General features: G+C 50.8%; 1 protein-coding gene across 3 annotated transcripts in view; it reads right to left on the bottom strand.

Annotated features, from left to right (window-relative positions):
- The window catches only part of P130cas (Serine_rich_CAS and FAT-like_CAS_C domain-containing protein p130CAS), a 79,140-nt gene that overhangs the window by 44,508 nt on the left and 21,260 nt on the right, over nt 1-13,372 (bottom strand). The window lies entirely within an intron of this gene.

The raw sequence follows: 13,372 nt of genomic DNA, 5'->3' as shown, positions 1-13,372 counted from the left end.
AAGGGGATAGAGATGGCAGGCTTTCACTTAAAATTGCCCACAAAACTGCCGCAATCATGGCGCAGATTATGCGAAGGTACACGCCATTCCTGTTTAAAAAATGCGACGCTTTCGGGATGGTCTGCAACAGTTCCTTATTCAAACTTGGCCCACGGAATTGAAGACCGTCTTGCTTTACAAATGTAGAATCTACACAGAAACTCACAGTAAAGAAGAAATCGAAAACATTCAGTCACGTTACCACCGCGGCGGCCACAGACTGTAGTGTGAGCTCTGATAGCACAGCAGCTGCGGCTGGAGTCTGAGCACCCAGACAGACACGAGGAGGAAATAGCAACTCAGAAGAGAAAAAAAGGTGGGTATCTCCCTGTGGGCAATAAATACACCTACGCAGTGGCGGAAGCGACAAATGACTCGGTGAGAACATTTCACGGGCAGCGGAGAGCAGCGACTGGGAAGGAGAGAAAATTACGAGCAGGGTTACACAGTATTGGATGCCTTTTTGGAGAATCCCGTGCGAGATACACACGAAAAATTGGGTGAATTGGAAATTGTATGCAGGACGCGTGAAACGTATACGCAGCAGACGAATCACGCTGCACGTGTTTGGGCCACTCTCTTCCCCCAGCATGCAGTACGTTTGACAGCTCAGACGGCTACACAAAAGTGGCGACGTTTTATCTCCGCCGGTACCAGACAACTAAGAGCCGCAGTTTCAATGCAAAAAAAACACGAAGACATCGCTTCTTGACGCCGTTCTAGCAGCCTCAACGGTTCGGCAGAACTGCAGTGGATTTGTCTATTACGATAAAACTCTAACCCTGCCAAGTTTCATTCATATAAATCATTCGAAAGTAAGTTAAATCGTAAACTAAAAGCGATCGTGCTTAGTTTGTCGCACTAGATCGGACAGCGCCCATGGGTCAAGGCGCTCGGGGAAAAATGGAAATAATCCAATTCAATTCAATAGCAATTTAATTCCATACATGTGGCGAACACGACGGGAAATGAAACGGCGGTTACACCCCGTATTCGCTTGCCCGATCAGAAAAGGAACGGCACCCTCGTCAGGGACGAGGCCGTTTTAGGAGACCTCACTGCTGAATCAAGGCGGCGCCATTGCAAACGCTGGCTACGACTACGCGCACGTAAAACGGAGTGAGATTATTAAGCGCTGGCTTGCCTCGCAGCCTCTGCCTCCTCCGGCACAGTGTACCATAAATTGCCCTCACAAATGTCAGCCAACTTGCAGCAGTTTCCACCACCCCCAACTCTGCTATCTACCTTCGCTGCAGCACGTGGGTGCTTGCCGTGGAGCCCCCTTTCCAGTCAAGCTTCGACGATGATGATGGTACTGGCACGGACACGGCGAACAGCCGACGCTCTAACAAATGAAGCTGCGCGCACTGCCCCGGGTGGCCCCGTGTGTAAGTCAAAGTGCGGCGTGCCACCTGTCTCCGCACCGTCTCGACGGGTCCCGCGACTCCCACCAACGCTTGCACGCGCTGTAGAACAGAGTGCGCACGGCGGCAAAACAGGACGCCGGAGCAAGGCATGAGCATCGGGCCGCGCCTCAACAGAAACGGAATGCTCACGCATTTTCTTAAAATAATTTCAGTCTTCTGAAAGTGACTTCCGTAGCTCTAATGCCACATAGAGAGACAGAGCACGCGCTTTTTCGCCAGACCACAGAGTGAAACCGGCGAAACTACGAACGGGCTCCCTCAGCAAGCCGTGCAGCGTAGCAGCTGTGCAGGCGGCGTCTGCTGCCACCAAAATCTCGAGGCAGCATCGCATCAAGACGTCCCTCGGAGGCCGGCCCAACGCGTCGAGCGGCAAGCGTTTTCCAAGGGGCACGACGACGAGAAGGCTCGGGGGACGACGCCGAAGGCGGCGGCAGCAGCCTGCGAGCGGCGCTCCTATTTCGGGACGAAACCGGAATCGCCCACGCGAGCGTGTCCCGGCGGCGGTCGTCGCCAGAGCGCGGGAGGACACCGCGGGCGGCTGCCGACCTTCGTCGGCGGTGGGCGTCCGACCGAGCGCGTAACCCGGCCGCTGCTGCTGGCCAGGGGGGGTCAGCGACTTCCCGGCGCTGCAAAGGGTTCCGCAGCAAGGCCAGCCGGCGCCAACTGCACGGCTGGCAACTCGCCCGCGCCGTAGGTGCACACACAAAGGCGGCCGCAGCTGTGCGCATTCCGCCCGGCTTGCTCGGCAGATGGCTCATACGGCACGCGCGGTCAGTCTGCGCTCGCTCTCGGGACAGCTGGTCCGCTGCGAAGCCCACCGCGTCCTTGAGAAGTACCGCGCCCCCAATGGGCCTGTTACTCTCCCCATCGTGCCCCCTACTCGCCCCCCTTCTTTTTTTTTTTTTTTTTTTTGCCGGGCTAATTGAAGGCAATGAAGACCGTGGACAAATGAGACGTATACGGTTCACCGAGTGTCTTGACAGAAGGGGATATGAGAGCAGGCGTGCCGCGAGTTGCGTGCTATGCGTCTTTCAAGCGCATCTGCAGGAGCGGAAACCTGACGCAAAAACGGTCTGCTTTTCGCGCACTTCCCTGGAAGTAAAAACGAAGGTCGTTTTGCTCCAGTCGTTCGTTACGGGACGCGAATGTGCTGGCATCACGGAGTCCAAAAAAAAAAAAAATGCGGACGGGGTATATGATTAGCCCCGCACCGAAAAGGACAGACCCGGCACACCTCGGTGAACCAGCCGAAACAACGGCGTTGTGTGGCCTGATATCGCGCGTGCTCGAATCTTGTCCACAAACAGAAACACCGATTCCTTATGAACGCGCCGACGCTTCACAGGCGATGAGGCGCGCCGTAGTGGAGGGCTTCGGATTAACTTAGACCACCTGGGGATCTTTAACGTGCGCCGAAATCTCGAACAACAAACAAAATCAACACTCGGTTGCCTACCTCGTTCATTGCCGCGTTTTCGGCAACGCTCGTCCCGTCACCAGTAACTGAAAATGCCCCGTCCGTATTTTCACAAACCTCAAAGTGTGTAGCACAGCCTAGCCTCACCCCAACCCATTCAACCCAGGGCCGAAACCACAACTTCTTAATTCTGTTTTCTAGAGTCCTTTCAGTTGCAGATTAAGTCTCGAAACAAAATCCGCCCCGCCCCGCAACACCCCCCCCCCCCCCCCCAAAAAAAAAAAAAGAAAAACTAAGCACTCGCCTCACTCACTGCCAGCGTGAATTAGTTCCAAACGGACGTTGAAGTGTGAAAACAAGTTGGCCTTTATCGATGGTGAAGAAGGCGCTAAACAAGTCGATACACAAGAAAGGGAAGGACACAGACAAGCGCTTGTCACAGATAACAGACAGCCAGACCATTAGCGCAATCGACTATGGGTGCAAGCCATGGCAGTCAGCTTTTCCGCTGGCCAGCTGCGGTGGAAATTTTATGCAGGACGCGTGAAACGTATACGCAGTAGACCAATCACGCTACACGTGTTTAGGCCACTCTCTTCCCCCAGCATGCAGTACGTTTGACAGCTCAGACGGCTACACAAAAGTGGCGACGTTTGAGTTCGCTCAGCCAGCGCTGAGCGAACTCCAACGCCGAACTCACTCCAACTCTGAGCGAACTCCAACACCGAGCGAACTCCGAGGAGCCGAGAGCCTCTCGGCTCCTCGGAGTACGGGCAGCGATTCATGTGACTTGCCCGTGTACGCCACGAAAAAAAATCCAAGGGAAACGGGAGAGAGAAATGCAATTCCTTAATAATTCACAGACAAACAAAGCACCGCTTGTTGCCGAACAAACGCTGAAAGAGCTACGAAAAGTGTGACCCCTCCGTTAAAGCAAGAAAACCATTTCACTCACACAAATACCCAAAAAAGTGGCGGGGAAGTGCACAGCCTCCCTCGGAAGCCTAGGTATGGCACCGGACCGATATTCCAAAGTTCGTGGCCTCGCGTCCAACCCGGGGAGCATGTTTTCCTCCCCTTTCTTCAGGACATTTAAACAAATCTATTTGAACATGGAAAAATGATACACTCCTTCCCCTATGCCTTCCTTGGCGTTCTTGACTGCTGACCTGAGTGTCTGTGTTCATTCAACGAGCCCCCGATCATTCCCAATTCTTATTATATATATATATATATATACTGGGCAGAGAAACGCATTCGATACATGCCCAAGGCAATAAGTTTGAAGAGGCCTTCTTGAGCAGAGCGCGCTGAGAGGTGTGTCCCACGCATTTAATAAACGTACAGTCCCTTTGACGAACAAGTTTTGATGAGACAGTGGTGACACTGAAACGCCAAAAACGAGCTTATCGGCAAATGGAAGGGCAGCTTTGAAAAAAAAAAAAAGTTGTTTGAAGTTCAGCAGCAGAATGGAAAACATGGTTTCGCAATACACTTATATACATCGGCTCGACGACATATTTAAACGAAGGAAGCGTTAAGAAAGCAGTCAGCAGCATTATCCAGGCAGAGTGGACGGGCTGAGGGAAAATAATTACGAAGACTCTGCGACAAGAAGTTTCTGGTCAAGACCAAGACAAGCCCACTGTACGAACAAGACGACTGCAAGGAAAAATCCAGGCGGTGGCCGGGCACCAATGAGTGAGTACGGCATCACAGCCTCAAGTCTCGAGGCGAAGTGTGCCACTGACAGGACGACGCGGAAGGTCCACCACCGGGACAAAGAAAGTGTTCAGAGGTGTGGGTCTGTAATGCCTCACAGGGGTCTGCACTGTGCGCAGTACTGGTCCGGCAGAGTTGCAGTGAACGATCCCTCGCAAAGGAAGGCGGGCGCGTCTTCCAGCTGATGCCGCGTGGAGGAAAACTGCCGGCCGCCGACGGCCTTCGGCGGAGCCCGCCCGCGGTGAAGGAAGGCCAGCCGAGACAAGGGCGGGCCACGCCGCCGCTGGCCGGGCGTCCTCCGGCGGCACACAGCGCGCTCAAGAGCTGGCCCCGGGCCCCGGCGGAACCACCTTGGCCGCCCGGAGGCGCGTATTTTAGGACAGGCCACCGCCGCGGCCTGGAAAGCGAGGCCCTTCCGCTGCTCGTCGCGTCAACGCCACTCGGGCTTCAACAGCAGGTCCTCCTCCTCCGCTGCCCCCTACCCGTGTCAGGGTGTGCGGGCGCCCTCGTATCGTTCTCCGACCTCGCGAAATGCGCTAACCTGACACGGAGTAGTCTGCTACTTGTAAAATATTTTACGCCCACGTACCCGACTGGGAAGGGCCCGTTCCCCTTGTGCATGTGTGCCGTCCTCACACAAAACGGCCTCCTCACTCCTTTCTTGCTAAACACCGTGAAATATTTCCAGCACTGTTCGGATAGGTGCGTCTGCAGACCCGCCAGTGCTACCACAGAATCCTTGTGACGTCACAAAGATCCTCCATTACAACTGCATCCTGCTCAGCACGCTCGCGCGTACCGGCCAAGAAGCTGTTCCTCACAAGTTCCTCACAAATCTCGGTTTTGCTGATGTTTTATTTTACAACCGGACATGGTTTTTAGAATAGTAAAAGGTTTCGGCGTACGCGCGTGCACGATGCAGTGCATCGTCCCAGCCGCCGCCATTCGGACGGACTTGTCAGTGCCCGGAGGATGTGAATTGTAACGAGAGGGATCCAGACCTCGCCCACAAGAGTCCTCCTCGCTAGCAGCGTGGGGGAAAGGGACGAGGGGCGAGATGCCTCGGTCGGTTCCCCAAGATAAACAATTTCTCTTTCCCACGCCCTCCCCCACACTTCAAACAGGGTCGATTAATCGGTACACCGTCCCGCTACATACTACACAAGCAGACGGACACAGGGCCACAACGCCTCCAGATTCAAAAGGACCGACATTCACATTTCACATTAGCCCCGTTTTCCATAGAAGAAAGGACAAACTCAACACAACTGTAAAAGCGCTATAAGCGGAGAAACGCGGAGGTATACTGGCCAGTGAACGAGAATATACCGACCTAGCGTTTTCGTTCGATTGGGCCGTAAAGAAGGTTGCGGCTGAATAACCCCTTGTCATCCGTTATGCCAGCGCCTCCCGTAACTTGCCACACCCAGTGGCAGCGTTACGGCCCCAGCTCAAATACCCGACGTGCGCGTACACTGCAGGTACGCGAGCTCCGGAACGACGGGCTCGAACAATGCAGTGACGCAAGGGGCACGCGACACGAGGAAGCCGTCACTGCCGGTGGCTGACGGCTCGCAGTTTGCGGCACGAGGAGGCAACCACTTCCTCCCCGATCACAGCTACGCGAGAAGTACGCCAACGTGCGCTGCAGCGGCGTTGTAAGCCAAAGGCTGTACCCATACATACGCAGCCTGTTTTCCACCACAGACACAAACACGCGTTTTTTTTTTTCCAAGAGTAATTGTGCTACATATATGGGACAGAGCTGCTTACGGAAGAGCTTATCCGCCCATGGTCAGCAGGCCGGACGGTAGCAAATACCCATGCGCTTACACGACATTCCACGGACTATACCAGCTGCTTTGAAACTGCAATGGCAAATGTGTCGACAAAATGCTGCACAGTGAGCGGCACCTCGTGGGAACTCCCTGCATGAACAGGATCGCGTAGGAGCAGGTAATTGCACAATGCGAGCCCCGTGGTTCATTTGTCTCAAGTATTCTGACACAATCGGGAACATACAAACCCAATAACGAATTAAGCATGCACCGAAGATTAAGCAGGCAACAACGAGACAAGACCTGACGGATGGACTGGAAAAAGTCTTCCACTCGTCGCATGTAGTACAGCACCGGCCTACGACAGCTCAGGGCCAAGCAGTGCCTGCCACAGAAATTGTCTGCACATTGCACTCTTGTCTTTGAACGATCAGACGTGACTGGTCCTTGTTTTCCCGTGCAGACAATTTTACTGCCGCGTGGGGTGCTCGCGAATTAAGTACTGCACGCGCACAAAAAAGCTTGGCCCGGGATCTTCGACACACCCTCACGACGGCATTTATTCCCTGTTCGACCCAGCAAACAAGGGAAAGCCATCGATGCACACAGCTAGGCGAGAGCAGACGGCGGCCTTTCGGCGAACTGCAGCGTCCTGCCAGCAGCAGCGGACCAAGGTACCCCCCGAGTGGAGGAACCGGATGGCAAACTGAGTGGGCAGCGCGAGAATACGCTCGGCCACACTCGTGCACCCCGATGCACTGCAACACTGCACGCAGTGTGGGCGTTCGGTGGGAATGCCGAGCGGCAGGAGAGAACGCGAGCGACACCGCAACCGTCAGCGCCCCAGAAGAATCCGCCCGGAATCCTCCTTGCGATGCCCAGCTGCTGCAGTGCCAAGTTCACGTTACACCGGCACCTTTTCTCAAATGAATATCATCAGCCTGAAGTACTTAACAAGCGTCACTTTTGGTGGCTTTACGAGGAAATTCGCCAGCTGCGTTACCGGCCTTCCACTTGCAGTCAAAATTGGGTGCCAGTTTTGTGTCCGCGTTAAAGTTGGACGATCATTGCTCTCCGTGTGAGGCTGTGCAGTCATACAACCGTCGTCAATATTACGTGAAGGTATTTTTTTCTCGCCTAAGTAGCACCGAGAAAGAAACACAAGAAAAAAAAAACAGAGGGCGATGTGTGTGCACGTTGTGGTCCCTTATAAGTCGGAAGACAAAATACAACTTTGTTTGATTTGAAATAACTAACCTTTTGTATTGTAACTCATCAAACTCCTTTTCAGTCCCGAAATACTTTTTTTTATGAAAAAAAGGTTTTTAAAAAAATGCTCGAAAACTTTCAAAATTCGCGCTACACGAAGTCCGCAGTGAGGCAGAAGGGAGAGTACCAAAACCAGAGTTATCAGTGCATTAACTGTACGTTAGCATTAAAGTGATAGAATCAAACGGAACTAGAGGCCCCGCTACAATCGCACAGCCATGTTTCCGGACGGTGGCTTTGGTCGGTACGTCATAAGGACCTGGCCATGACGTCATAAGGACCCGGCGTGAAAGTGGCTGGTGAGAGAGACGCCGCCACTGCTTTACCCGTTTTTCTTGACATCTATCTTAGTTGTTGGAAGTTTGCATTAAATTTGGCGCCATTGTTATTGGGACAAAGGAGTATTGTGAATAAACCAAACTTGGACTTTGTCTTCATGGGCCTTTAAAGCTTTTGCTCATTAGCTTTTAGGCCTGAGGTTGACGTTTAGTGCTGATTATCAGAGATGCGCCAGACATGTTCACCCCGCCTCAGCAGCGCTTTGATTCCAGGCTTTCCTATTGCAACTAAACGCCGCCTGTTACGGAGGGTAATGCAACGCCGAAAACGAGACTCGGAATTCCTCCCCCTCCTCTCCCCTTCCTTTCCTCCAACAACGTGTGCGTAAGAAGAAAGAAAACAGCAAGCAGACCCTGTAGAGTCGGAGACAACCACCAGAAAACAACAAAAACAAAAGCAACATAAATCCAACAAGCTTCATGATGGCTTAGAGGCGCGCCGTATAGCGGAGGGGCAAGGATTAGTGTAGGCCACCTGCGGCTGTTTAACCTGCGCCGAAGTATCGTACGCGCCACAGTCTCTTTCTTATTTTTGTTTCCTCCTCGGGATCACCTCCGGCGCTGCCGGGGGGAAGAACCGAACCCACGACCTGGTGCTCGGGCTTCAGAGCGCCGCTGAGCTACCACGGCTGGTGGAAACAAGAAAAGTCAGGGGATTTGGCCATCTTTGTGTAACAGTGGCTCAGGTCCAATTCTAGGATACGGCGAACAAGCAGGAAGTTTTTCGCTTTCCCATAGACGTACAGGTGAAATAAGTAAACGGAACAAGGTTTGCAGATTTGGAGGAGATTTCTCCGCCATGTGCCTAGCCAGCAACCTCGAAGTGACTTTTCAAGAAAGCCACTCTAAAATAAAATTCGGCCGCACGTACTCTATTTATGCTGGCAGCCGCATAAAATAGAAATTATTGTGATTTCACGAAGCCGTGCTCCGTTTACTCTTTGTTGCACCTGTATACATGCAGCGTTTTAAAAAAGAAAGACCGGACCTTACGGCATCTGGGCAAATTCACACACACTTTAGCTTATTCAAATGCTTATATCGGTTGTCTTACATCGGTGAATTACAGCGCCGAGAACAAAAATATGCTACTCGCAGTCGCGGCAGTTGTTTAAAAACACAGAGAATGCCAAAAGCGTGCAAACCGGTATCGCCGCCATACACATTTTTTTACGCACTATGTATATACACCATTTGCGCCACCACAAATCATGAATGGTGGAGCACTTCAAATAAATGTATCTGGCAGCTTTAGTTGTACACATGAATTAAGAAAGCTTAGCATTGCCATAAGGCGGCCTCACAACATCACGCGGCACGGTTTCTTTCAGTTTCGATTTTGTCTTTGCCTTGGTAAACACGTGAAGTCTAAAGTTTATGAAGGTGACGCCAGTACAACCGACTGTTCCTACCACCAGCGTACTTATACACGACAAACAGCGGTAAAAACGGTTAGCGAAAGCTGCTAGGAGACGAAGCTGGCTGTCGGTTTAATACGTTTACACTTTCCCCGAGACGGCAGCAGCTCACGGCTTGATCGGCGTGTGGACGGTGCTTGGTCTGCTCCGTTTGTGAGGCGCCAAAAAAAGAAAGGAAAGCGCTCGCGAAAGAGCGATGTCAGATTTAATTATTTATTCGTAAACAATTACAGCACCGTTTGTCGTCAAATAAAAGTTGAAAGAGCTAAGAAAGCTGTGATCTCTCAGTTCAAGCAAAGTCGAAGTTAATTCAGTTAAAAAAAGACCGCGTATTTTTCTAAATATTATTTTCCCGTTACAGAAAATAAAACGCTAATTTACAAAAAAAGACCTATGGCGGTAGGCCTCAACTTGCGGCAAGACACTCATTATACCATCGGTGGCTCCATGGTCCTGCCTACCTATCCTTGCTATAACTATGCTAATCTAGCTTCCTGGATACAGCTCGAACTCGCTTCGTATCTACTCGGCCTCAAGGCTATGAAATAAACGAAAACACAACAAAACCAGATTCCTCCAGTTTCGTAACTGTCTAAGCACCACTAGTCCACCGGTTTTTTGTTATAGACATCGAAAAGGACCATAGATATACGCCAGTTGTTCGGAGATAACGCCAAGAAACGAGGGAGTCTTTATTCGGAGATGTTTAATGGCGCCTCGATTAACAAATGCCGACGCGAGCAACGCCACCCGCTTATTGCTCTATTCAAATTCAAATTCAAATTTATTCAAAAAGTACAAGGTTATATTGACATAGTCGGAACTTACAGGAGGAGGTCCCAAGGTTTCCGAACCGCAGGCGGGACCTCCTATGCTAGATGTTTTGGAGATAAAAAGTTGTGAGCGAAAACAACTAGTATGTATTGCGTACGTTATACAAATATAACACATTGTGAAAAAAAAAAAAAGGAAAATTGTAAACAATTGACAACAGAACAAGCAGGGAAAGATGTCACACGAGAAAAAATAATTCTAGGAGTTACTGGTGAGTTGCTAAGAACATCTTCAATTTTCTTTTAAATGGTTGAAGCGAGCTAACTGTCTTTATTTCCAATGGTACATCATTCCAAAAAGAAACAGCAGAAAAAAATAGACTAAATTTGCCATAGTTAGTTCTTACCTTGGGCAAAATCAAATTCTGACGGGAGGAAAATCTAGTGCAATTAGGGTTGGTTAACATGTGGCTTCTGACTTCTTAGCTTCTGACGTCGCAAATCGTGAAAGCGCGTCAGAACAGCCGCTTCCTCGCTCACCATTTGTGACGTCAAAACAGGCATCCGTAAAAATGGCGTGGGAAATGACAGACGTGGAAGTAACGTTTGAGGGTATCATTTATAAGCAAAAAAAAAAGTATATTTCGTCGCCGGTTATAAAAGGCCCTTGACCCGCTGGCGTCAAAATGTTAATTTGAATCATTTAGCGGCCGTTTCCAATGCCACCCAGTGGTGCCGTCAGAGCCAACGTCACCAAATCTTCTGACGTTACAGATCTGAACGCACCTTTCGCGTGTAAAAAACAAAAACATGCGCGCAAATTGCAAGGCAAAACTCAAAACAAGGGATGAGCACCGGCGACCGTGGAATTCAAAAGCAAACCAACTGTGCGCCGAGACCCGGCGACCTTTTCATCGGCCGCTCTCCCTCCAGCGATGCTGCCAGCACAGGCCCGGCCTGGTTTAATTACGGAGGTCCGTTATAGGAGGAAATCTGCGCAGTATTTATCGAGCAGAGGCAATTCATATACAACACGTTAATGCACCTAGGGCCGTAGGTTACCAGGCGGAGCGCCAGCGCGGGCACCGCTCCAAGCTGGACACGCTCAGCTGGCGAATATTTGGACTCAGCGCGCATGCCACAGAGGCTGCTCGTGAAGACGACGATGATGTCTCGGCGGTGACAGCGTTTCTGGAATATCTTGCTTCCTTTTGGTTACTCAAAGGCATGCAAGTTTGGACGTGTATACGTTCAGCCGTTCACGCCAGCCTCCTCGCGCTTGTGCTGTCAAGCGCACAAGTGGAAGCCCGTAGCGCCAAGCAGGGAGGAGGGGAGGGGCCCTATTCAAGTTCCCTCTTGCCATCGTGGCCAAGCTCATGCAGCCAGGCCGGAAACGGCTCATTTCGTCCCAGGCGAAGAACCGCGAGGGGTTGGCCCCAATTCGGAGCTACGCCGCCTTCGGCTTAGCCTCTAATAACTTTCCGTTCGAAATCGGCCCAGCCGGGGTCTCCATCCCGCGTGCGCACTGCTGAGTCCGATCCTATTCATTGTGTGTAAGTTGCCACAGAAGTTTTTCGAACGCTTAGTTCTGTGAACTAAGCATTCCTGGCGCACAAGCCAGCGTTGGAGTCCTTTTGCGGCGGGAGTGATCATAGAAATCACTTCAGGCGAAACATATACTATCAGCTGAGTTACCACTACTGAACCAGCTGATTAAAGAGACTGAGATCCAAAGGGAGATTTGACCAACACATGACGCATGCCGCAGCCAACGGTGACGTCAGGCCGGCGCATACAAGCGTTTGAAGACAGCCAATGCACGCACGCACTCGCAGCCACGTGACACGTTTCAGCCAATGGGGACGGTAGACCGGCGCACACCCGCGCTCCCAGCCAATGGGAATTTCGCTGATAGGTTCCTAGCTGCACTCTGTGGTTACGCAGACCTGGGGACGACGGCGCGTTCCTCGACAACTGATTCTCAGGGATTAAAACGTGGCAGGGAGCACCATGCTAAGGAAAAACAACGTTAAGGTAAAGATTGCTATAGGGTTCAGGCTTGGCGATTTGGTGCAGGATTTCGAGGCGGAAACACACCTTATTTTGACAAAACACGAGTACTTTGTAAAATAAGCGCTGTTTCCGTTTCGTAGTCACGTTGAAGATCTAACGCGAGCAGACCGCCCTGCATCAGTATCCATAGGTCGCTAATGGGTTATTTCGCTATCATCCACCAGGCGCAAAAAGGAGTCATTAATTCAATGCGACTTTGAAATAAAGCAATAACGGCTTCCAACGGAATGCGACCCCAGCAACAAATTCCTTCCCCTCCAAAAAAAATGTTTATAAAAAAATTATTATTTTTTTGTGCTACGAAGCCGTTTGCATGCGGAATCTCGTTTAAACGAAACCCGAAACATGGTGGCGTCAGTGAAGTCTGATGGCATTACAGAGCATTTTAGAGGGCAAAAGGAGCTGTAACAAGTTTATAAGTGTATTGCTTATAAATTCAGGCGTTTGTTGTTGTTTTTTTAAGCTGGAGTTTACTACTCTGCCCATGTTGTGATGCAAAATAAATCGTCAGGTTTCACTTTAACACAGACAGGTCGAAAGTGCCCCTTGGTTTAAGACTCAACAGTAATTGAGATAAGCAGTCGGGTTTCTTTTTCTTCTTTTTGAAATGCCAACGTCATGTTTCAGATTACTCTTCAATTTTTAAAACACGACGCAAGTCTAGGTAAACGTTGCGGTTGATGTACCTGCCTCCGAATATAAATCGGACGTTTTTGGCTGGATTATCAACGTTACTTGATCACGAGCTTCAACTGAACCTTTGCACTGCTTAGTGTCCTTTATTTCTGCTACCACAGTCATCGTTAGGTAAGGTCTATAGAATCTCTGAAGTACACAGCAGTTGGCTCTTACAACCAGTTCCAAAGAAAACTCCATCAGAGCAACACATCCGTCTTGCTCCCATCCCTCCAAAGGTGTGTTTTTTTTTCCTAAGGGAAATAATAGCTGCCTTAAAGAGTATACCCTGCACGATGCTAGCTGCCATCTCCTACCGGCACCTGCATACTTCGATGGGCTCCGTTTCCAGACGGGTGAAACCTGTCCGCTTTATCTTTGCGATGAGTTCACCAACAGGCAATGCAGCATAGTGTACAACAGGCATGAGGCGGCAACGTTGC

This window comes from Haemaphysalis longicornis, unplaced genomic scaffold (genome assembly GCF_048455015.1).
Source record: "Haemaphysalis longicornis isolate Haplotype H1 unplaced genomic scaffold, Haemaphysalis longicornis Haplotype H1 scaffold_1, whole genome shotgun sequence".
Lineage (NCBI taxonomy): Eukaryota > Metazoa > Arthropoda > Arachnida > Ixodida > Ixodidae > Haemaphysalis > Haemaphysalis longicornis.
This window is presented reverse-complemented; position numbering and strand designations above follow the sequence as displayed.